The following is a 23,399-nucleotide window of genomic DNA, read 5'->3' on the forward strand; positions in this document are numbered from 1 at the left end:
GACAATTTGCTTTTGTATAATGTAATTATTATTAGCTGTATTATTTATTATATGCATAATTATATTTGTTTTATTAAAAACAAGTTTAGATTTGCCCACCTGTCAGATTTTAGACCATATGGGGCATAGCATTTTTATTTGGAAATAAGTGTGTTAAAGTTTTTTAACACACTTTGTTATTATTGTTCATTTATTCATTTGCTGGAAATTAAAACTGACTTGAGAAATAGTTTTGAAACAAATATTTGCGCTTAAACTAAATCAATTGTGTATAGGCGAATGGATGTCTGTGTGTACAACACGTTGCCCTATCCACAAGTGTGAAAGTGAAAGTAAACAATTAGGAGGCTCATCTCTAATTATTGCTGTAGATGCTGGGTTTACCTGTTTGCTCTCTAGTGAAGCGTTCAGTTTTTTAACTAAAAAGTTTGCCATGTAAATAGCAAATGCGCCATGGCACGATGCAACTGACTTTTCAAGGGAATGGGAGATGAGACTCTGATTGGTTTATTCACAAAACAAACCTATAACTCATTAAGAGAAAAAGCTCAACCCTGTTAGACCATGCGCCACGGCGCAAAGCGGATTTTTCCGTACTTAAAATAGCAAAAGTGGATGCTTAATGCTTTTGCGCCCTGGCCTTTGGACTTTGCACCTGGATAGTCAAAATAGAGCCCTTCATATATACTCCGGGCACATATTTCCAATGAGCCCATGTTGATGTATGAACTGTATAGTGAAGGCCCACAGGTATTGAATTTATTTAGCTGGTAGATATTATTTTAACTCAAAATGCCAGTAACTTTTAACATTAATTTAGTAAATAACATAAAAACATGAATTTAAAAGAATCTGCTTTAAACTTCTGCTGAAGAAAAAAGTCACCTACTGTTCGTCTTGAGTAATTTAACAGTCAGTGTGTACTGTCCCTTTAAGTTATTTAGTGCTTTGAGCCTACCAGAGGATTTTGACTGGTGCCATCCAACACTGCCCTGACATAGAGGAGGTTTGCCAAAAGACTGATGGGTTAATCACCATAAGGACTTTCTCCAGTTCTGGAAAAGACAAAAAAGGAACATGTAATTAATTGATTGAGCTTCACTGTGAGGAAGAATGTGGCTCTTTTTGAGAAAGCACAAAGACTGAAGATTGAAATGAATCATGGCCAGTTTGAAGAGACAAAGAAGCTCACTTTTGGGGGAATGATTCATTTATGTAATGCTATTATGAAGTCCACAGTTACATTTGATATGATTCGAGGTGAATCCTGACAGAAGCATTAAAATGGAACATCAGCCATAACATTTCTTTTTTATTTATTAACATTACATTTCCAATTTGTCTAGGGGGGAAGAGTTTTTTTTTTTTTTTTTTTTGCAATCTGCTGGCATCTTAAATGCTTTTCTTCTCCTTGGATCCCTCCAGGGCAAAACTTTTCTCTGACTTCCTGTTGTGTCTTCGCCTTGTTTTGCAGGGCACTTCCTGCCTGCAGAGGAAGTTAATCAGCTCTTTAGCCTCTCAGCAGCCATCCTGTATCTGCCCCTGAGCTCTGGAGAAGGGTCAGGCCATCCAGTCAAGACCCCCTTTGATAAAGCTTTGTATTCAGGGCGATTGGTGAAGATAACACAGCGTGCTAGAATATACCCTGGTGCTGGTAGGCGAAGAATGTCCTTGTCTGGTCAATCTCTGAGGGCAATCGCCAGAACTCATGGGGTCCAATCTGATCTTGATCTTTAGGGCTCGCTGTATGTCTGAAGCTTTGGGTATAACATTTGCACCATGTCTAAAAATGCTCCTGTATCTGCACCAGCTGAGCAGCAATCAGACATGGCCAAAGGTCACAGGGCCACACATGTTTGTGGTAATATCTAACAGTCCACTATAATCATCTAGATTCCAGCACACCATGCTACAGTATCAATGGATAAAGGAATCTAGATTTCATCTAAGAATGCACTACTATGAGTTTCTTTCTTCTGTTGAACACAAACAAATATATTCTGAAAAATGCTGGTAGCTGGCACCCACTGAATTCCATAGTATTTTTTCTAACTATTGAAGTCGATGGGTACCAGAAACCATTCTTCAGAATATCTTCTTTTGTGTTCAGCAGAAAAGTTTTGAACTATCCCTATAAATGTGCACCATTTAAAGTTTAAAATGTTTACACATTTAGCTAATCAAAATTAAATAAAACCACTCTGCTAAAACAGCTTTGGATTTTAGTTTACATCCATTACTGTTCAAAAAAATATGTTTTTTTTAAGGAAATTATTACTTTTCTATTGAAAAATCTAATGGCAGCAAAGTCAACGCGTCACAGCAAGAAGGTCGCTGGTTTAAGCCCTGACTGGGTCAGTTGTTGTTTCTGTGTGGAGTTTGCATGTTCTCCTACATGCAGTACAGGTGAACTGAATAAGCTAAATTGGTCATAATTTGTGCAAGAGTGTGTGGGTGTTTCCCAATGTTGGGTTGTGGCTGGAAGGGCATTTGCTGCTTAAAACATGTGCTGGATAAGCTGGGACTAATAAAGGGACTAAGCCAGAAAGAAAATGAATGAATAAATAAAAAATCTTAACTTTATATTTATTAATATAAAAAATATAAAGATTTTATTAATTATATTTAATCATATTTTTAAATGTATTTTATTTATCATATTTTTTAATATTTAGAATAAATTAAAAATCAAAACTTTATACTATATGTATTAATATTACGCTTCTTGAGCACCAACTCAACATAGTAAAGCCCCTAGAGTAATAGCTGCTGAAAAGTAATCGTTGTGTATTGTAGAGACAGTGTACAAGTTATCATACAACTATTTTCTTGAATTGCATATGCATATTATTTATTCATAAAATATTTATTTACTTATAATCTGAAGTAAAAGTAAGGATTAGTCAAACAAGTTGGATCCAACATAGGCTCATTTTGATGATAACCCGCGGCAAGATGGGCACGGGGGGAAATTGCCGAAGACGTCTGCAAGATGTATGTCTTGGCCTCGGCTTGAGAGGACAAATAGAAACATAGCCCTATATATGTTTCTAGAGATCGCAAATTATGTAGCAAGAAGTACGTATGGCTGTATTTAATTTTTAAAATGAATGCTATGGGGTGGTATGATGCCGTTCTTTTACGTGCTTACCGGGCTGACCGCTTACATCCATATTGATGGCTTTTCTGATGTTACCAGTTCGTTAGCTCGCCATGTAGATCGGCGGACTTGAGACGCAGAGAGGAGTTGGCCACGGCAACGGGGTGTGAGTCCGCTGAAGAACGATTTCAAAAAGCAGGGAAGACATAAACAGTCTCCAAAAAATAAAATAAACAAGTAAACATCAGGGTGAGAATATGGTAAAATCTGAAAATGTGGTACAATCAGGCGAAGGCTTCTCTTTTTCTGCACTGCTTTTGAAAATTTGAAAATTTGAAAATTGTTGGTTGGGTTTAGAGAAGTGGGTGGGCGGATCAATCAATACAATTGGATGGGTATAGGGAAGGAAGAGGGTGGGTCAATCAATCAATCGGTCAGTCAGTCAGTCAGTCAGTCAGTCAGTCAGTCAGTCAGTCAAACAGTCAGTCCCAATGGCCTCCGGGGGATTTTCGCAAGAACAGCAGGCGCAAATGTCACTCAGGAGAGAAATTTAAGATCTCATAAAGTGTACACAGCGGCCTCTGGTGAATTTACGAAAACAAAAACTGCAAAGAAAAACGTAGCTCCTGGAGGTATTTGACAGTCTCCGGATATGTGTATAGGGGTACATTTTCAGAATGAGCCTGGGATGGTTGGATTATTTAAATACGACACTCAAACCCTGCAACAAAAAAGTTCAGTAGGTTACTGAGTAGTTCAATGTTTTTATGCATATTAAACTCTTTAAATTTAAATTCACTACTTACTCCCTACCGAGTGCTTTTAAGGCTGGAATATAAAGGTTAAATCCATTCATTTACAACCACCGTACATTTACAAAGAAACATCTATGCTCTCTTAAAATGACAGGTACAGAGGTTAAAAGAACAACCTCGTAGTTTAAAAGTGAGATTTCAGCTTCAATATTTTGTACAAAAAGAGGGCATGTTTATAAACAACGGCGACATTTATTTTGAATGGGAAAGATTGCTAATTTCGAGACTGCCAGTAATAACAAACAAGTCAACCAAGACTGGAGCTCTCGTCTCGTACGCTGAGCCGTTCAGATGAGAGGGCAGAAAGGAGCAGCGATAGGATTTGAAAGGCGTTACACTTGAGTGCCTCCATGATTTGCATTTAGCGACTGAGACACATAAATGGCGCCGGGCTGTACATCCAATTGTTTGTGGTCAAGCGGCGCAGAGTCGGTAATTAGGATGCTTTCCAACACCTCAGGGTCAGACCAGACTTTCTGTGAGCGATCACAAACAATTCTGATTTTCAACCCTCAAAATACTGATAATTACTACAGCGGCGATAAGAAAATGGTGTAATTTGGAAATACGACTTATTTTATTGCAATGTAGTGAGGAAGGGATGGGGAGGAGTGAAGAACTCATCAATGGGTGATTTTTCTTTCTATTTTTTTATTTTACAACATTATAAATTTGACGGGGGAGAATATGGAAGGGAAAATGCTTTTAGTGTGTGATTTTTACGAGTGTGATGGGAGAATCATAGATCACCACAGCAAGTCGACAGGCGCTGATGGGCCATATGAAGAGCGCTAATGCCGTCAGAACAAAATGTAACCAATCTTTGGACGCTCTCAACCATGCAATATGCCTAATAGAAACTCCAAAACTATCAGGCTGTCAGAGGCTTGCTGCAGTAAGGGGCCCGGGTCGGGGAGATGTTAGATGGGAGACAAGTGGTATAAATTTACCTGTTGTGGACCCTCCACCCTCCACACACATACAGGTTAAAAAAATCCGAAAGGCTTCTTTTAATTTTGCCCTGGCAGATGTAATAGCAGTAAAAGCTTGTCTTCCTTGACATTAATTCATAAAAGATGCACTTAGCCTCGAGTGAAAAAGAAAATAAAATAACAGGCCATAAACGAGCAACAAAATAACACATAAACAATGCATGTAACAGTGAAGCAATGGACAAATCAAAGACACCAGTCAATCATGCTACATTTCTACACTTATGTTTAAACATCTGAGGCCTGACATACTAAACAAATCAACACTTTTATTTAGAAGCAACTAAACTGATTAAAATTACAGTAAACTTTTACACACAAAAAAAGTAAATTTTGCATTAAAACAATACAATGCATTAAATGTATTGACTTGTAAAAAATAAAAAGTAAATAAAGAAATAATTGGCCAGTGCTGGGTTGCAACTGGAAGGGCATCCGCTGTGTAAAACATGATGGATAAGTTAGCGAGTCATTCTGCTGCGGCGACCCCTGTTGAACAAAGGGACTAAATAAATAAAATAAATGTTCTCTATCAGTCATTTGCCTGTAATGAACATTTACTAGGAATGTAGGACTGACTGCCAAGTTTAAACTAGCAAGTATCTACTTTTAAGGTGAAGCTAAGCAGATATACTTCTATATATTCAGTGTTATCTACTGAAATGAAAACCAAAGATTTATTGTCATGATATTTGTATGTTTTTCTAAAAAAAAAAAGAGCATGAATAATCCAGGGTAATCTTAAAGGGCACCTATTTTACCCTTTTTTTAAGATTTAAGATAAAACTTTAGTGTCTCCAGAATGTGTCTGTAAATTTTCATCTCAAAATACCAATCAGATTCAAACACATTGTACACATTGCAGCTGTTTTTGTTGCCTGTGCCTTTAATTCAAATGAGCTAGTTCTCTCTGCACACTGTTCCTACGTGCCTGTCAGAGTGTGCTTCAATCTCTGGCTGCGTCAGATAAACAGCACAGTGACAGACATGAAGGAAGCTGATCTCACGTAACCTTTGTGAGAAATACTACAGTCAGAACTTCCCCAACGATTATTTGATGTATTTGTTTTGAAGTTAATTCAAGCCTTTCTGCAATGATGAGTCACACACAATGTTGTTAAAAAGTTCACACACACACACACTGCACTATTTTTGCATGGCAAATGTGACAAGATACACATTATTATCTACTGCTGTATGGATATCTGTTATGTTAATGTACAAAATAAACATGATTTAACGTCCACAAACCGAGATTAAAGCGTCTTCTTTTATAATTGTACTGACATGCGGCTGTGTTGATAAAGACGATAAATTGCTGTAATTCATGCACTGTTTTAAAACATTTTAAACTGGTAAAACTCATTCTTGATCACATTTGATGATGATTGATAAATCACAGTGAGCTGAACAGATCTTTTAATCTCGGTTGCTTTGTGCATGTCTTGTCTTGTTGATATGATTATACGCGTTACTCTGAAGACATGTTAATAGGCAGCTGTCAATAAATTTGTGGGTGAGGAAACTCCTTGTGGTGGGCCTCAAAATGGTGGGGATTTGGATCCTATTTTAATGTCAAGAAATTTAAAAAAGAAACTTATTGTCTTTATATCACCCCAACAGGACTCACTATACGTACACACAGTCCTGTCCAAACAGCTTCCAAAAGATGATTTTCATTATAGGTGCCCTTTAATAGGTACAAACAGCAGGATCTGTTTCCCTTCTATTATTTCTCACTTGTCTTTTCGCTATAGCTCAAATTGACTCTGAACCTACGGATGTGGCATCATGACAAACTCACTAAACCACACCCACACCCCCACACACACAAGGTGAGGCCTTTAATCACCTCTGTGCGCTCTGACTCTAATGTCCTAATGGAGAGTCACAGCGCACCTCAATGTATTTATCATAAAAGCCAGTGCTAGTGTGAAAACCTAAACAGTCTGACCTCCCTCTCTCTACCTCCATTCCTACACTCCCCTGGTGAAAACATGTAATTCTACTTCCATTAACCAGAATATGCAGTCCTTCACGTTAGGGAGCTAGTGGGGCACGAGTTCAGCTCCTCTGCATAGGTGCCGCTCACACGATTCATTTTAAAGCAACCCTGGAGGTAAGCTGCCACACCTTAGATTTTAGAACCTTAGATTCTTTTTTTTTTTTTTTTTTTTTGAAGGAGGGGAGGGTACATTGGCTAAAATATTTTTGTTTAACATTGCATATACACCACATGTGTCGAACTCAAATCCAGCTTGTCATATATTTTTACTTGGCCCACATGAGCATTAGATTCACACCTATAGACTGAAGATATACACTGTATATAGTTTTTATTTAAATAGACGGTTAATACATTCATACAGTTAAAGCATGTTGTATTCCTTTCATTTAAAGTGTGTGTGCACTATATTTTATTATGTATCACTTTTATTGTAATATTGAGCTGCTGTTAGTTAAATTAAATTAAAATTTAATAAAAACTGCAGCATATGTCAGAAAATTCACAATTTGATTCAACAGAGTCACAGGCAAGAACAGTTTGCATTCCTCTACTCTATATATGGACCTCTGTGATTGAGCTACTACCAACAGTTTGATTTGCATTCTAAAGTCTAAAGGTAAATGAGATTCAGAGCCCAGGTTTTAACCACTTGTGAACCACAAAGGCAACCTATATGGGATTGATAATGTTGCCCATGTCCAACTTGTCTTTCCCATGTGGGAACCTTTTGTGTCCATCTAGGTAGCCCACATGAGCCCTGCATGGTAGAACCATGTAAGCTCCACATATGTTTACACACTATGAAGCCATATAGAGACCACCTACTTGTGACCTACAGAGGACCCAGATAGGCAACTTATATGGGATTTTTTGTGTTATATGAGTCTACATGGCAACATCTACATGGGTTTGGCCACATGTGACCTTCATGGGTTTGCCCATTTGGGACCTACATTGGTTTGCCCATGTGAGACCTGCCTTGGTTTGCCCATCTGGGACCTATGTGGAATCACCCATGTAGGACCAACCTTGGTTTGCCCATGTGGGACCTATGTGGGATTGCCCATGTAGGACTTGCTTTGGTTCACCCATGTGGGAGCTATGTAAGTTTGCCCATGCGGGACCTCTGTGGGATTGCTCATGTGGGACCTACGTGGGTTTGCCCATGTGGGACCTGCCTTGGTTTGCCCATGTGGGACCCACATGGGGCCAATGTGGGTTTGCTCATGTGGGACCTACTTCAAATTTCCCATGTGGGACCTACCTTGGTTAGCCCATGTAGGACCTACAGTATGTGTGATTGCCCATGCAGTGGGACCTATGTAGAACTGCCCATGTGGGGCCTATGTAGGTTTGCCCATGTGGGACTTATCTGGGTTTGCTCATGTGGGACCTACCTTGGTTTGCCCATGTGAGACCTGTGTGGGCATCCCCATAAGACCTTCCTGGGTTTGCCCATGTTGGACCTATGTGGATTTGCTTACCAAACTTACCAATGTAAGTTTGCCCATACGGGACCAATGTTAGTTAGCCCATGTGGGACCTACACAAGTTTGCTGACGTGGAACCTAGATGGGCTTCCGATGTAGGACCTACATGGGTTTGTGTGGGATCTATATGGGATTGATTGTGTTTGCCCATGTTTAATCTGTATTTAAGCCATGTGAACTCTTGTGTCTTGCCAATATTGAGCCAATACTGAGATAGTTTGCAAAGTTTTCTGTGTTTCTCACATGAGGCTGCTTTTTTGACAAAACTGACATGATCATATCTATTATATTTTGCAAATTAATTAATTAAATTAAACATTAAAAGCAACATAAATAATTAAATTACACAAAATTTTGTAAAAGAGCTGAAATTACATAGTTTGACAGAAATAGTCAAGGTTGATGTTAATTTTTATTAGCAAATACATTACTGTACATAAAATGTATATTCAACATATTCAGCATATATATTTTTAGTTTATTCAATATGATTGGTCATTTAAAAACAATGAAGCAGAACATAAATGTATATGTTTGCTTTAATAAATTAATATTGACCTAAGCAATTTTAACACAAAGATGTCCATATATATTCTGTCAGCAATTAACCACAATACAGTCTGATTTTGTGGCCAATCAGAGAACTGTGGGTTTATCAAATTCCAGAAATAAAGAAAAGACGTGCATTTGCACACCCGCAAACACATCTGGCTCCTGGTAGCCTTTTCTCTCTGCATTTATTCCAGTTTGTTAACCTTGTGCTTCAAGCTAAAACATCTGAACAAGGCAGAGACACCTCACATGAGATATCTGCTCTTAAAAAAAAAACCTACATAGCCTGAGAGCCTGGCATCTGATGCAGTGGTGACAGCAAGATGTGTCAACAGCGATCAAGACTGAAGAGGAGACAACAGGTACTCTGTTTCTCCATTTCTCTTGTCAGTCAGTGGATCAGAAGCTGTGGCTGGTAAGATCCTCGCGGCCCGCGCCGGCCCGAAGGCGACCAGCCGCCACCAGGCCTCCCGAAACGGGCAGATGTGACTATGGTTCCTGGCATTTGGCAAGACGACTCAGCATCAAGCAGACGGCAATGGGGCCGGACAGAGCATCAGCTGTAGTGCCAGCACAGGGGGCCCTGGCACTGTCACAACATAACGGAGGCCGAGAACACTATCTCTCTTTGCCTCCTTTCTCAAATCTCCCTCCACAATCACCAGCAGCGCCACTGTCACAAACCATCACCGGCCCACAGGGGAAACTGCAAGTGCACAGCACAGAGGAAGAAGAGGAGAGCAGAGGATCGGACGCCCGCTCTAGCAAGCTAAGTGGCCGCAAAAGGCGCCGTCACATGCGATATAACATGCATCCTCTTGAGGTGTTTTGCAATTGCCAAGTCGGGCACAGTAGAGCTTGCCAAAGCCAGATAAACAAACAAACTTGCAGGGGAAGACAAAACAGCATTTAGAAAAAAAAAGAAAAAGGTTAAGAAGATGATAACCCGCGACCAGATGGGCACGGGGGGAAATTGCCAAAGACGTCTGCAAGATGTATGTCTTGGCCTCGGCTTGAGAGGACAAATAGAAAATAAAGCTGCATTGAAGCGCTGGCAAAACAGAAAAGCCATGCTGTGTGCGTGATGACAGAAGGAAAAAAAAAAAGCCACAATGCCGGAGTGTGTAAAAAAGCTGTCATGTGACAGTGAGCAGTGTGTGTCAGGAGTGTGACGTGTGGCGGTGTGACAGTTGTCTAGTTTCATCGGTGCGGCTGGTGGGGAGGAGGCAGCCCTGCGGATAAGCTCACACTAACAGAGCAAAGTTTCTTTCTTTCTTTGGCCTGTTGTCTGAGCTTCAGTGCATTAATCTTCATTAGGCTGCGACTGGCACCACACTGAAAGCATCGAAGCCTCGATTGTGTTACTCAAGCCCTTGTTGTGCGTAACACAACAAATGTCATGACGAATGATCCATTAGCGCACAACAGCTGCCAGTCATCACCACAAAATCACAACAATCTCCAACACTACACGTTTAGATACTGATTGATTATAGCTTGACAGTCATTAGTCTATGGGGTATAATAATATTTCCAATATGGTGGAATGAACCACCAACTTATCCAGCATATGTTTTACACAGCGGATGCCCTTCCAGCTGCAACTCATCACTGGGAAACACCCATACACTCTCATTCACTTACATACACTACAGGCGATTTAGCTTACCCAATTCACCTACAGTATAGCGCCTGTCTTTGGACTGTGGGGGAAACCAGAGCACCTGGATGACCCATGCGAACATGGGTAGAACATGCAAACTCTACACAAAAATGCCAACTAACCTAGCTGAGGCTCAAACCAGCAGCCTTTTTGAGGCGATCGTGCTACCCACTGCGCCGCCGTGCCACCTAGTTATTATTAATTGTTGTATTTTGTAATTGCTATTGCTATATTAAATTAATATTATTAAACTAATTACTGGCCTATTTTTGTTTTGTTTTTTTACATACTTCTTATTTTACTTACTGTTTTTTTTTTTCAAATATTTTACATTTGTATTTTTGGACTTTCTTGGAAAAAAATTAATAAACAATCCATCAAACCAATCCCAAATAAACATTAAACAATTAAAATGACTTCAAGATTATGTGGCAGAGCAAAATCTAAAATCTTTTTTCAAAAATGTAAGATTTCATTCTATCTGCCAAATGATGGAATCCAATGAATGGTCAAAGGTTAAATGCATGTAAGCCTTTTAGTGCTTCTGAAAGCAGGAATTTTGTCATGTAGTATTAGAATTTATTTATATTTCTTTAAACTCCGAATTCAATCTGACTCCAATTTCAAGTAAACGTCAATTTCAGACTGTACTTTTAAAAAGGAATGGGTCAGATTTGTTGTTCATGAATCAATTTAGTTTTGATTTATATCTGATCCTATACTCTTCAGTTATATGTTCATTAGGGACCCAATTCTGCACAGAGTTTTCACGCCCCAGGGGTTTACGTGTTTCTCACGGACAGGTTCTTGAGATTCTGAAGTTAGTCAGAGGATGAAAGGTTAAGTAGTACAGAATTAGTCTGGTTGCCTCCTGCTCACTCTTACTAAAAGTGTAATTTAGTTATTTCCATACAACTTTCTAAATCAGCGATAACCAGAAACTGAATAGTCTCCGAGCTGCTGACGGCTCCAAGTGCTGACGGCTCCAAACAGCCTTGTGCAATTCTTTGGTATATCATGAACACAGATCAAAGTAGCACCAGCCTCCACATAATCTACATAAGATTTCAGGAGAAGTCAGAATGCATCAAAACTTCACACTTTATTTTCCAGATGAAAGTGTGTTATGTCAATTACAGAATCATACAATTAAATGGCAATTTAGATAAATCAAGTAAAAAAAAGTGTATAGATGGAAGTCCAAATGATACAAAGTGTTGAGCTTGAGAGCTCTGCACTACGGGCCGGTTCGGATACAGACTTGCGACCCTGAGACATTTCATCCGTCTCTTTAAAAACTCAATGAGAGTAATGGAAGTTAAAGTTAGCTGACTTAAAGATTTACTCATTTGTTGGGATTATCAAAAGTTACCAAACACACAGAACAAAACATGCCCACGTATTTACTGTATCAATACCAGAGGGAAAGGAAAGTTTAGGAAAGAGGGCAAGAATACGTCAAAGTCTATCCTGGGCCTTTTTCTTCAGATTCCAGAGTTTTTGTTTATTAAATGACAGTTTTAGATTTGAGTAAAATCTCTCTTTACGAAATTATTTTGACTAACAGACATTTCCTGTCACAATTATATCTCTATAATCACCTAAATGAGTGCCAAAGGCCACCAAATGAAATAGCCCTTCATTAACAGATGATAAAGCTGTGATTCTGAAGGGTGAGGTATATCAGGTTGTTCTTGAAGATAAATAACAGCTGAATAATTTGCTTTGTTGGGCCAGAGTGATAAAGGGCAGTGATTTGTATCCACTGATGAACATCAGGAAAGACCTCAGAGTTGTAAATGAAACAATCCCTCAATGACCAGCACTTGTCTTACCTTTATATGAGCATAAGTCATGGAGTCCAAGGAAGTCAACACAATAGACCAATTTAGGATCAGTGTAGTTTCCTTCTCCGAAGCAAGCACACTGGTCACAGCGGAGTTCCTATCAATGCAAAATAGAAAGCTGAATGTTAGATGAAAGTTTAAAAACTGATTTAGGGTACATGATACATGTGATATTTGAATTTATTTGAATTCAATAACATGGAATGTCATGAAATTGGCAAATTTTTAAATCAAAAGAAGGTCCATTGAATTATTTAAATCACAACACAAAAATACATTTTAATAAGGAATTATGCATGTATGTGCAAATTAATAGTCTTGTTTACTACACACAACCCAAGTACATGTGATGCACAAAGTGCTTTTAGCATCTTTTTAGCACTATATGAATATATTAACTTCTTCAGAGACTCCTAATGAAAATGTGCATTTCATTTTAGAAAAACTAAATATAGTACACACGAAGTGTAAGTGTTTTCACAACAACATATTCATTATTACTTAAATGTGACATACATATATTATTTATTACTATTGTAAACGCTTGAAATGCTAAAATTTCTGGCATGATATAGCAGACTCCTAGCATGTTTTAACAAATTTCTACTGTTGGATGCTTCTACCATGCTTTGAACAATAAGTCAAAGTCAAGTCGAGCATTATTGTCATTCCACTACATGTGTGCACATACAGAGGAACACAATGTCGTGTCTCACAGGACAACGGTGCTACATAAATTAATCATAAATACAAACACAACACTGGACAAAAGAGCTAATAAAAAATACAAATAAATCTATGCATAACTAGGGTTACGCAGTGGCGCAGTAGGTAGTGCTGTCACCTCACAGCAAGAAGGTCACTGGTTTAAGCCTCGGCTGGGTCAGTTGGCATTTCTGTGTAGAGTTTGCATGTTCTCCCTGCATTTGCGTGGGTTTCCTCCAGGTGCTCCGGGTTTCCCCCACAGTCCAAAGACATGCGCTAAAGGTGAATTGGGTAAGCTAAATTGTCCATAGTGTATAAGTGTGAATGAGTGCGTATTTATGTTTTCCAGAGATGGGTTGCAGCTGGAAGGGCATCCGCTGCGTAAAAACATTTGCTGGATAAGTTGGCGGCTCATTCAGCTGTGGCGACCCCAGATTTATAAAGGGACTAAGCCGAAAAGAAAATGAATGAATAAATATGCATAACTAACATATACTATAAGATACTTAACAATACACATAAGATAAATGAATCTTGAAATTAAATTCCCACATTTCAGAACGACATAGAATTAGGTGTCTAGTTAGACAGAAGAGTCAGCGACAAGTTTAAATTTATGTTGCTAGAATATTTCTAACTTTAATTAATCGCACTGCTAGTATGCTAGCATGTTTCTAGCATAGGTGGCTCAGTGATTAACACTGTTGCCTCACATTTCTGTGTGGAGTTTGCATAGTTCCCCTTCGGTTGGGGAACTTCAGTGCCATGAATGGGAGGATTCGGATCAGAAGCCGCTTATCTGGAGAGTATTGAACGGGCCAATGAATGAAATTAATTGGCAGCGTAAGCTTGCGCAGGTGTGCGACATCTGCAATTATCTCAGCATATAAGCACACCTGAAGCCAGCAGACGCCATCCTTTTCGCTTCAGATCCTTTCTGAGTGAGTCGATGAGGGTTCCTCTTGCTGATCAGCACTTCAGAGCGAACGAGTGTGTCTCCCGGTCCAGAGTGGGTCTTCGCGGTGGCAGACGGTCGAGCTGGGTTACTCCCTTGCCTGCGGTTCTTTGGGTCCGGTCCTCCAGAGCGGTGCGTATAGTTGCAACTTTCCTAAAAGAGCAACACAGTCGTGCAGCACGTCCTTTTCAGGATGGCGCTCCGACTGTGCGTTTCTGGATGCGGGGGTTTCCTGTCTCCGGATGATGGACACGATCACTGCATTGCATGTTTGGGGGTCCAGCATGTTAATGCGGTGCTCGCGGGCGGTTCATGTCGTCATTGCGATGCCATGACCGTTGCACAGCTAAGATCGCGGCTAACTTTCGCAAGAGAGCGAGCCACCCCAGTTGCCTCCTGCTCTAAAAAAGCAGCGGGCGCTCGGGCAGATCTGAGGGTTTCAGCGGGAGCTAATCCGCCGCCCACGGGCTCGCGGACCTCTCGCTCCTCACGGCGCTCCATCCAAGCTTCGGGTGGTGAGAGTGATCCGTCTAACCAGATGGTAGCTCTCACACTCGCTGACACCGGAGATCAGATGTCCTCCGCGGCATCGGAGGGTGGGCTTTCACTGTCCGACGAAGATCCGGACCCGCTCGCCCCCTCCGGGCAGGTGAGCGCTGTCAAATCGGATCCTGAAGCGGACATGTTAGCCGTACTTTCCCGGGCTGCTTCGGCCGTGGGGTTGGAGATGGTTTATCCCCCAGCTCCGCGGCCGGACCGACTAGATGGGTGCTACGTAGAGGACCAGAAGGCGAAGCCTTCGAAGCCTCTCGTCCCCTTCTTCCCGGAAGTGCACAGTAGGCTCACGCAGTCCTGGAGGGCACCTTTCTCTGCCCGTGCTGCGAGTGCCTCCGCCCTCACCGCCCTTGACGGCGGAGCTGCCAGGGGGTATGAGGCGATCCCGTCAGTGGAGCGCGCTATCGCGGTCAATCTTTGTCCGCGCGGCGCCTCTACGTGGCGGGGTTTGCCCCGCCTCCCGTCCAAAGCCTGTAGGTTGTCTGCCTCCCTCGGAGCCAGAGCTTATAAGGCTGCGGGCCAGGCTGCTTCTGCTTTGCACGCGATGGCCACCTACCAGCGCTACCAAGCGCAGGCGCTGGCCGAGCTGCACGAGGGCGGGTCCAACCCAAGCTTATTACATGAGCTGCGCACCGCGACCGACTATGCTCTTCGGACTACTAAGTCCGCCGCGTGTGCGCTGGGGAGGACGATGTCCACACTTGTGGTTCAGGAACGCCACCTCTGGCTAAACCTGGCCGATATGCGCGACGTTGACAAAGTTCGCTTTCTTGACTCGCCCATATCCCAGGCTGGCCTGTTCGGCGACACCGTCGGTGAATTCACCCAGGAATTCAAGGCGGTGAAAGAGCAGTCGGATGCGATGGGCAATGTCATCTATCGGCGTGGCCGTAAGCCCGCTCCGCCCGCCGAGCCATCCACCTCCGCTGTTCCTCGCCGAGGGCGCCCGCCAACGAGTGCTGCCCCGCCCCCGTCTGCGCCTCCGGCCAAGCGGGCGCGGCGTTCACCTCGAAAGCAGGCAGCCCCTCCTGCCCAGGGCGCCGTCAAGTCCGGTAAACGGACCGCGAAGCGTCCCTGAGACAGGCCATCCGGAGAAGAGGAAACTTGCTCTTTCCCCGCTGGAGGGCGGGGCCCCGATAACAACGGTACTTTTCAGTGCCACCAAAACATCAGTAAAAGAGCACTTTTTCCCTTCCCCGGATGTGACTGCACGAGTTCTGCCAGTCCGGGACGCGCTGCCTTCCGGCTCGCAGACTCTACGTGCTTCGCCAGTGGCTCACGAGCGCTGGGGGGACGGTCTCCCTTTCCTCAGCCCTCCAGCCCCCTCTCCGGAGTCAGGGTGCGGAGCCAGAGCGAATCGCTCTCCTCCAGCTCTTCCGCGGGACCCTCGTGCTTCCCGGATCAGCACACCCACTCCGCGCTGCCCCACCGCTGGTACGTCAGCGATTGTAGCGATGACTCCATTAGCGAGGGCTCTGCCTGCCTGGTTAGCGCGGGCCAGCCCCTCGCGGTGGCTCATACGCACAATCAGACTCGGTTACGCGATTCAGTTCGCGAAACGGCCCCCCAAGTTTACGGGCGTGTATTTCTCCAGGGTCAACCCCCTGTCCGCCCCTGTCTTGCGAGAGGAGATTGCTGCCCTCCTGGCGAAGGGTGCAATCGAGCCGGTTCCTCCAGCCGAGATGGAGAGTGGGTTTTACAGCCCATACTTCATCGTACCCAAAAAGAGCGGTGGGTCACGGCCAATCCTAGATCTGCGCGTTTTGAACCGCTGTCTGCACAAGCTGCCGTTCAGAATGCTCACGCAGAGGCGCATTCTCCAATGCGTTCGTCCTCGGGATTGGTTTGCAGCCATAGACCTGAAGGACGCGTATTTCCATGTCTCCATTCTTCCACGCCACCGCCAATTTCTGCGGTTTGCGTTCGAGGGTCGAGCGTGGCAGTACAAGGTCCTCCCCTTCGGGCTCTCTCTGTCTCCGCGGGTCTTCACCAAACTCGCGGAGGGTGCCCTAGCGCCCCTTCGGCTCGCGGGCATTCGCATACTCAATTATCTCGACGACTGGCTGATTTTTGCCCACTCGCGGGAGCAATTGATTATGCACAGGGACAAGGTGCTTCGGCATCTCCGCCTACTGGGGCTTCAGGTCAACCGAGAAAAGAGCAAACTCGCCCCCGTGCAGAGGATTTCTTTTCTCGGGATGGAGCTGGACTCGATCACCATGGTAGCGCACCTCTCCGAGGAACGCGCTCGCCTGTTGCTGAACTGTCTGAGGGAGCTCGACAGCAAACTAGTGGTCCCACTGAAGTTCTTTCAGAGGCTCCTGGGGCATATGGCATCCGCAGCCGCCGTCACGCCGCTCGGGTTGCTCCATATGAGACCACTTCAGCACTGGCTTCACGATCGGGTCCCCAGACGCGCATGGCACGCGGGCACACACCGGGTCTCGGTTACTGCGCTGTGTCGCCGCGCCCTCAGCCCTTGGAACGACCCCTCGTTCCTACAGGCCGGTGTGCCTCTAGGACAGGCGTCCAGCCATGTTGTTGTTTCAACAGACGCTTCCAACACGGGTTGGGGGGCCGTGTGTCGCGGGCATGCGGCTGCGGGCCTCTGGAAGGGTGCCCAGCTGCATTGGCATATCAATCGCCTAGAGCTGTTGGCAGTGTTCCTCGCTCTCCACCGCTTTTTACCGGTGCTGGAGCGGCAACACGTGCTGGTCAGGACGGACAGTATGGCGGCGGCGGCGTATATCAACCGCATGGGGGGTATGCGCTCTCGCCGCATGTCTCAGCTCGCCCGCCGTCTGCTCCTCTGGAGTCACCCGCGGCTGAAATCGCTGCGCGCCATTCACGTCCCAGGCACGCTCAATCGTGCAGCCGATGCGCTCTCACGACAGCTGTTACGCCCTGGAGAATGGAGACTCCACCCCGAGTCTGTTCAGCTGATATGGGCGCGATTCGGGGAGGCCCAGATCGATCTGTTTGCTTCCCCCGAGAACGCTCACTGCCAGTTGTTTTTTTCCCTGACCGAGGGCTCTCTCGGCACGGATGCACTGGCCCACAGCTGGCCTCGGGGCATGCGCAAGTATGCGTTTCCCCCAGTGAGCCTGCTCGCGCAGTTTCTGTGCAAGGTCAGGGAGGACGAGGAACAGGTTCTGCTAGTTGCGCCCCTTTGGCCCAACCGAACCTGGATATCAGAGCTCTCACTCCTCGCGACGGCCCTCCCCTGGCGGATCCCTTTGAGAGAGGACCTACTCTCTCAGGGACAGGGCACCATCTGGCACCCTCGCCCCGATCTTTGGAACCTCCACGTGTGGTCCCTAGACGCGAGGAAGACTTAGGTAACCTACCGACTGCGGTGGTTAATACCATCACTCAGGCTAGAGCCCCCTCCACGAGGCGCGCCTACGCCCTGAAGTGGAGTCTATTCACTGAATGGTGCGTCTCTCGCAGAGAAGACCCCCGAAATTGCCAGATTAGTGTTGTGCTCTCTTTCCTTCAAGAGAAGTTGGACAGCAGGCTGTCGCCCTCCACTCTCAAGGTTTACGTGGCCGCCATCTCCGCTTATCATAGCGCGGTAGCTGGCGGCACCGTGGGAAAGCATAACCTGGTCATCCAGTTCCTTAGGGGTGCTAGGCGAATTAATCCATCTCGCCCCCCTCTCATGCCCTCTTGGGATCTCGCCCTCGTTCTCACTAGTCTGCGATCCGATCCCTTTGAGCCACTCGAATCAGTATCTCTAAGATTTCTGTCCCTGAAGACAGCTCTGCTGGTTGCGTTGGCCTCCATCAAGAGGGTCGGGGACCTGGAGGCATTTTCGGTCAGTGACTCGTGCCTGGAATTCGGGCCGGATTACTCTCACGTCATCCTGAGACCCCGCCCCGGTTATGTGCCCAAGGTTCCTACCACCCCCTTTAGAGATCAGGTAGTGAACCTGCAAGCGCTGCCCCCGGAGGAGGCAGACCCAGCCCTTTCTTTAATTTGTCCAGTTCGCGCTCTGCGCATTTATGTGGACCGTACTCAGAATTTTAGATCATCTGAGCAGCTCTTTGTCTGTTATGGCGGTCGGCAGCAGGGAAGTGCCGTATCAAAACAAAGATTATCCCACTGGATTGTGGATGCCATTTCACTCGCTTATTCGAGTCGAGGTCAGCCGTGTCCCCCGGGAGTTCGTGCACACTCCACTCGGAGCGTTGCATCCTCTTGGGCGCGTGCACGCGGCGCCTCTCTAACAGACATCTGTAGAGCTGCGGGCTGGGCGACACCCAACACATTTGCAAGGTTTTACAATCTGCGAGTGGAGCCGGTTTCCTCAAGGGTATTAGGTAACCCTTTGGTGATTGAGGAGACAACTCGGTAGGGTGTTGAAACACGCTTGCGGCGCCATTCTCCCTAACACGGAGGTACGTGCGCCTTTTTTATCTGTCAGTAAAGTTCACCGTCAGGTGAGCCCTGCAGATTCCTCCGTGGCCCCCAGCACTGACTCAGCGGAGGAGTCACTTGCTGGCCCACTACGTTGTAGGTCTGCCCGCTGGTCAGCCCGCGTTTTGGGTATAGGTGCCTGCTATGCGTGATCCCCACTAGGCGATCCCATATGCTTATTCCGCCACGGTTAAGTCCCCCCCCTGGGTGGACCCGTGTCTTCCCTCTCCGCTAACCACTCTTTTGCTATGCGTACTCCCCCTTTTTAGGGCTAGTCCATAGGTAAATTCTGCCATCTATCCCCCCCCTTGGGTAACGGATGGCCTCCGCAGCGTCCTCCCTATCGGGATTGCACGCTTCCCAACGTACTGTCGTATTTCCTAGAATTATCTAGATGCTCACGACTTCCCAAAAAATATATCTAAATCCGTAAAACTTCTGTTGAAGTAGGATAAATTAGGGCCAGGGACACGTTGGAGGACCGCGCCCCCCATGATGTGGGTGCGTCACGCTTGCTTGACTATCTCCTCATCGGGGGTGTTGGTAAGGTGCAGTCATTATGGCGCTTTCCATATTCTCCCATTCATGGCACTGAAGTTCCCCAACCGAAGGGGAACGTTCGAGGTTACAGAAGTAACCCTTCGTTCCCCGAGGAGGGGAACGGAAGTGCCATATTCCGTCGCCATAATGACTGTCCCTTAGCTGTTTGAAAGTCTCTTCAGCTTAAAAGGATGGCGTCTGCTGGCTTCAGGTGTGCTTATATGCTGAGATAATTGCAGATGTCGCACACCTGCGCAAGCTTACGCTGCCAATTAATTTCATTCATTGGCCCGTTCAATACTCTCCAGATAAGCGGCTTCTGATCCGAATCCTCCCATTCATGGCACTTCCGTTCCCCTCCTCGGGGAACGAAGGGTTACTTCTGTAACCTCGAACGTTCTCCCCATGCTCGCATAGGTTTCCTCTGGGTGCTCCAGTTCCATTAAATGAATTAATGAACTAATGAACTAATGTTAGCACACTCCTAGCATTGTTTTCTAGAATGAATTACCATACTGCTAGAGATGTTTTAGCACACTGTCAACAATGCTTTGAGCAGTAATTACAACACATGTTTTAACACACTGCTAGCTTTATAACCCTAAGGGTTATGGTTAGATGGATAAACCTTGATTTATTTACCATCTTACCTAGAAAGTTACCTAAAACTACAATTTAAAAAATGCTATTTTTAACAACAATCACATATTTCATAGGTGTATTAAAAGTGCAGCTGTATAAATTGTAAAAATGTATAAAGTCGTTGTATTTATAGAATGTTTAATTGTATATATATCCTAATTTTAGTTGTACTTTTTGATTACACTGATCCAGAAAAAAAGTCCAAAAATATTCAGAGGGCACTAATGAATTAAGTAATTCAATACTTTTAACTGATCGCTTTACCTGATGTGAGATTCCTCAACTCTAATCGCACCCCAAAGCCACATTATTATTATTTGCCACATACGAGCACCAACAGCGTTTTGCCCCAGTGCTGCTTTCATTGAGGACAGAATTTTTCATGATTGACAGCCACACAATGCAGTTCAAACACTGCTGAGCCAGGACAGGATCAACAAGGGTGACCAACTCTATAAGAAAAACAGAACAGACTATGATGCTAAAAGATAAAGGGAGTGAGTAATGAGAGAAGAACGGGAAAGAGAGTATACCTGCTGGCAGTTTTTAATGAGCACTTCATTTATGATGACCAACACACTCACACTCACACACATAAGAACACATGCCTATTTTATGTAGCTAATTGTATATGATGCAAAAGGCAGAAAAGGTATATGATGTGCTATTCAAATGGATTTATAATGAAATAGTATAGATGACAAAAGACAGATCAGGCTAGATGAATGTTCCTAAAGATTTTTTTTTATGTGATGTTTACTAATTTTGCTCAAAGATCCAGATTTCTTTAGAGAAACATATATTGTGGAAAAAATAAGTATTATATCACCATTTTTCTCAGAAAGTATGTTTTTAAAGGTGCCATTGACTTGAAATTTTCCCTGGAAGTTGGTAACTACCAAAGAAATTCATATATGCAAAGAAAACAAATATAATTTGTTTACAAACTAAGTTATGTGAAATAAAATGAAATAACACAGGAAAAAGTATTGAACACATGAAGAAAGGAAGGTGTAGAAAGGTAGTGAAAGTCCAGACAGCAGCTGAAATCTCTCAGTAGTGATTCAGCAACCCTCAGCCCTTTGCCATTGTAAATGAATATCAGCTGCTTCAATCCAACATCTACATTATCAGAAAGATGAAGATGAAACCAGGGTGGACATTTCAGCAAGACAATGATCCAAGAAACAGCCAAGAAAACTCTTAAATGCTCCCAGAGAAAGAAATTCAAACTGTAGAACGGTCCCGCTAATCACCTGACTTGAATCCAATAGTACATACAAATTAAAGATCAGATTTGATAGACAAGACCCACTGAACCATTTCGACTTTTACACTATGTTGAAGAGTCAACGACACCTTTAAAAATATGTTTTGCAAGAAAAATGGTGACATGTTTAATACTTATTTCTACCCACTATATTTGTTTCTCTGAAGAAATCAGAATGTGTGAAAAACTCACACGAGCAATTCATATGACTTTATTCTCCATACGAGAGGCGTCTTTAAGCTACCATCACCCAAAAAGCCTTTTATATAACGTATTAAATAGTTTTCAATCGTTCAGTACTTTCTACTTGTGTCATTTCATTGTTATTACACATAACTCTTTTTCAGTTTGCTTTTTGTCTGTTTTTTTGTTTGTATTGTTTGGGTTTTTACTAAAATTTGGTTCAATTCCAGATCAACGGTTCCTTTAAAAATATTATTTCCAGGAAAAAATAGGACATGTTCAATACTTATTTTCCCCGCTGCAAATAAAGTCAGTAAAGTCAGTGTCTTTTGATCCTCAAAATTGTATTTGCAATCTCCAGTAATACTCTATGAAAATGAATAGTCAAGTCAGCAAATTTTATCTAAAGCTTTTACAACATTTCTGGGTTCTAACTGTTTGCCCAGCATTAACAGTATGGTCAAAACTGAGCTTCAGCAACTGATAATTCATGTGTGTTTAACATACTGTAGCAAAATTAGAACTATAAAAAGTAGAACTATATCTCTACTTTTTCCTAATTTCAGTGATATATTCAAGGAAATCATGTTATTAAAACTTGTGGCTGACTCTTCTGTCTAACACCTAATTCTATCTCCTCCTGAAATGTGGGAATCTATTTTCAAGATTCATTTGTCTTTCTTTTGCTCTATTAATGATGGTGCCAGTGCATATCAAAGTGGCATAATGAAGATTCACAGCATTTTCTCTCTTATACTAATACCTTATCAAAGTTGAATATCTTTCTGGAAAATCAATTCTCTTTCATATCATTAAGTTCTTCTCTGGCATGATTGCATGCCTGCTGCTTCTGCTAAGCAAGAGGCAGAAGGAAAAAAAACAAAGCATGGTAATCTATGCATTCAGTGGGATACTGCTTCATAGTCTGGGAAATATCTGATATCAATATTTGCCATGATGGTATTGATTGCCTTGATGGTGTAACACATTAAGCAAAAATGAAAAAAAAAAAACAGAGGATAAAATGAAAGCAGAGGCTCTGATTTAACTTTAGGTTTAAGTGCTTTGGGCTGTGTCCACCAAAAAATGAACTCATCTAAGAAAAAGAGAGAAAGCAAACCACTGAATTTGATTAAATGAAGTGTAGGCGGGTAAGAAATGAACACTCAGTGAGCAATGACTTCATGTAAAATGAGAATTTGGAAAATAAATTGTAATGATTTTACGGGAAGCCTATCATGCAACATTGAACATAAGGTTTGTTATCAATACTTTGTGTTTTACCCACTTGAACTTTGCTCATTTAAAACATTATCAAAACTTTGATCTATTTTCATGACCATAGTTAAAATATTGATGTTTGTGAAAAATATCAGAAAACTGTTATTGGCTGAAATAAATTTAAATAATGTGCCTACCACAATTGATCTTCCAAAACATTACACTCTGAATGCTGCTGGTTTGTCCATACCTGACCCAACATTGAGTAACAACAACGCAGCATTTTTTAGAGTATAGTGTTCATTTGGGCTGAGGCAGAAGACTTAATGATCAAAACAAGGAACAGGTGAACCAAATCAATCAAACAATAAGCAACTATTATGACAAAGAAAAACATGCTTAAAGACTAAGTTGTCAGAAGGATAAAAACCTATTTTTAAAA

At 43.2% G+C, this 23,399-nt stretch overlaps 1 long non-coding RNA gene across 2 annotated transcripts in view; it reads right to left on the reverse strand.

The window, feature by feature from the left end:
* Positions 1–23,399, reverse strand: part of LOC147839960 (uncharacterized) — a 136,841-nt gene that overhangs the window by 61,429 nt on the left and 52,013 nt on the right. For both annotated transcript variants that reach the window (XR_015513511.1, XR_015513510.1), the window contains exons 3-4: positions 12,456–12,564; positions 959–1,055 (exon numbers count right to left, since the gene is read on the reverse strand). This is a non-coding gene — a long non-coding RNA (uncharacterized LOC147839960). The remainder of the gene's footprint in view (positions 1–958; positions 1,056–12,455; positions 12,565–23,399) is intronic.

This window comes from Danio rerio, chromosome 17 (genome assembly GCF_052040795.2).
Source record: "Danio rerio strain M-AB ecotype USA chromosome 17, GRCz13ab, whole genome shotgun sequence".
NCBI lineage: Eukaryota > Metazoa > Chordata > Actinopteri > Cypriniformes > Danionidae > Danio > Danio rerio.